Here is a 2,979-nt window from a genome sequence, read left to right on the forward strand (position 1 = left end):
TAAGAAATTAAAAACAAAACACGTGATTGAGATACTAAACGATATTTTCGCCGGGTTGGACTTCAAAGAATAGTCTGTTTCTTGCCATGTTACATAATCTTAGCAAAGTATTTCATGTTTATCGTTTTCAACTTTATACGTATATGACAGGTTGATATGAGACACAGTCACTTAATGCGAATGAGATGATGAAGGGATGGAAAGAAAACCCGCTTTCTTCGTTTTCCATCATTAAAATAAATATTTGTAACCCCTTATTGTTATACTTGTTATTCATTTGTTTGATTGTATTTTGTATCTGAATTGTACAGCTCATATAGAAGCATGTGTTTTTTGAAGCGGTTTATGAATGTAGCATTTATTATTGATGAAAAGTTGATTACTTATATAGCGCGTAATGCTGACGTTTCTAAGCGCATTAATCCGGAAGAAAATGAGGTAAGAAACAGCATCATGTGCATATGATATAACAATAGCAACAACAAAAACAACGAAATTAGGATTGAGAGTAAACAGATAAGTTTTCAACAATGATTTGAACTTGTCAACACTAATTACGAATATAGATAGGGAGGGTTATTTATCTATTTTTTTTTTTTTTTTGGCAGAGAGATGGGGAAATAACCGATATAAGGAATACACTAATGATATGACCCTTTATGACCTCATAAATCCACTTCTCAAATTCCCTCACTAACTAACTGTGTTCTATTGATTGGAGCTTTGCATCAATATATACATTAATGATATGACCAAGGAATACAATAATGATATGACCATTACAACCACCGTAATCGCCCTAACTATGCGATCTGCCAAGTTATATGAAAACGGTACAAGTATAATGAGTCATGCGCAGTGTTGGTGCACATTGATTTAACTTAATAAACCATCGAAACATAATACCGTTGAAATAAATGATTACTTAATTTCCCGGCAAAGTTTGTACATTTCCCGTCAAAACTGAATGTTTTTACAGTTTCCAAAATTTGTACATTTCCCGGGTAGGCGTTTGTTCATTTCCCTCCCGTTGTACAAATCTTCGTGTTTGTATTATACAAGGCTCCACATGAATGAGGGCTACACACTTCATGGCAGAGGTATGAAAAAAAAATATCATTTTCTATCTCATTTTCATTATTAAGTTGTCACTGATAATACCGTTGTGAAAACATCAAAAACTAACATTTTATATTTTTGCAGAATTTTTGCAACATTTTCATCCATTACTTTTACACACTGCCTCGTCCTCTTTTGTTGTTGTTGTTGTTGTTGTTTTGGCAGTTAGCATTGACATGCGTTGGACATTTCCTTCAATAAAATTGACCTGAAGTAAAAAGAAAACAAAATCGGCAGAAAAAAAAAAGGCGTAGGGAGAAGAATAATGTATTGTTTTTATCCGAAAAGAAAATTCTCAGATAACTGAATAGAGGATATGGCAGAGACCTGTACACTTTTAGTGTTTTTTTTCCCTCCGGGGTTGGTATGATCTGTATATTGTGCTAGAAATGAACTTTAACCTGTCTACTTAGGTTTTTCTACAGAAAAAATGGATAGCCGACGCTTACAGACCGGATATAGCACGAATAGATTCATAGACAATCAAATACAATACCGCGTTTATGCACTCTAAATTCAGCAACATTTTTTTTTCTTTTCAAATGGATAAGATAGCATTATTTTACAACGTTCATGGGGCTCACAGGATAATAGGGTTACACATGCCCAAATCATCTGGTTTTACGGTTTTGTAATATAATAACATAGAATATGCTGTAACTTTTCTTTTCATATCTCTCTCAACATAGGCCTAATATTTTCCATGATTGTGAATAACACCTTAAAATTTGATTTCAAGTGTATTGTAAAAAAAACAAAAACAAAAAACAAAAAAAAAACTAGATATATCGCTACGGCGACTGATATGCCTCCGCCATAATGCATGGTTCTCCTAATAGGTCTATAGTACAATGTCTTGACAATGTGTGATGACAGTTTCACACAATTGGCAAAATATCAAAATGACAGGTTTGCCACAAATGTGCTGAATGTTCACTTTCCTAGAAGTAGGTTCAATTGGATGAATGGTTAAAATGTCAGAATGCAGGTATTTGGGGAACTGATGATTTTTACTTGACTTTTGACCCTTTTATAAGTTTATGCATTAAGTAATTTTCAAGGTATTGAGAAAAAGTATAATTTCAGTATCAAATGGGAAAATAGCATTATCTAAACCTGGCCTTTGACCTTTGACCTCACAGTTCCAAAGAGAATCACTGTTAGGTTAAACATGCATAAATATATAAGTTTCAAGATGATACCTTGGGTTAATTTTGAGATATGGAGGAAAAAGTGCATTTCAGCACTTTCACTTGAACTTTTAAAAAAAAAAAAAAAAAACTTCCCACAGAATATATATTGGGTAATACATGCATACATCAAGTAAAAGTAGTGATATTTTAAGGAGTTGACCTTGACCTTTGACCCCCAACTTCCCTAGATAATCACTGCCCATTGGAACAAGCATATATGCTAAGTTTCACGAAGATACCTTGAACCATTTGCGAGATATGGAGAAAAACATTAATTTTCAACCTTTTTTTCACACAATAACCTGTGACCTTTGACCCCGTGACCCTAAAATCCAAACAAAGTACTATCCCCCCAGGATATACCCTCATACCAAGTTTGATGTAAAACCACCACACGGTTCTTGAGATATCGACAAAAACAAAACGGGACGGACGTACGTACGGACGTACGGACGTACAGACGTGCGGACGTACGGACGGACGGACGGACGGTATTGTCAGTATATGAATGATTTAATTTTCAGTATCTTTTTTTTTCTTGCATAAACACAGACGAAATGCATCAATGTAGTTTAAAGGAATGAATTAATCATTAAGTCGGGGGGGGGAAGGGAATTGGGGAAAACAACATAACCTTGTGACTGTAGTTCTTTTGAACGCAAACTAC

At 34.4% G+C, this 2,979-nt stretch overlaps 1 protein-coding gene across 1 annotated transcript in view; it reads right to left on the minus strand.

Annotated features, from left to right (window-relative positions):
* LOC140239195 (uncharacterized) overlaps window positions 1-2,979 on the minus strand; it is a 136,755-nt gene that overhangs the window by 14,571 nt on the left and 119,205 nt on the right.

The sequence above is a fragment of the Diadema setosum genome, chromosome 15 (assembly GCF_964275005.1).
Source record: "Diadema setosum chromosome 15, eeDiaSeto1, whole genome shotgun sequence".
In the NCBI taxonomy this organism is placed as follows: Eukaryota; Metazoa; Echinodermata; class Echinoidea; order Diadematoida; family Diadematidae; genus Diadema; species Diadema setosum.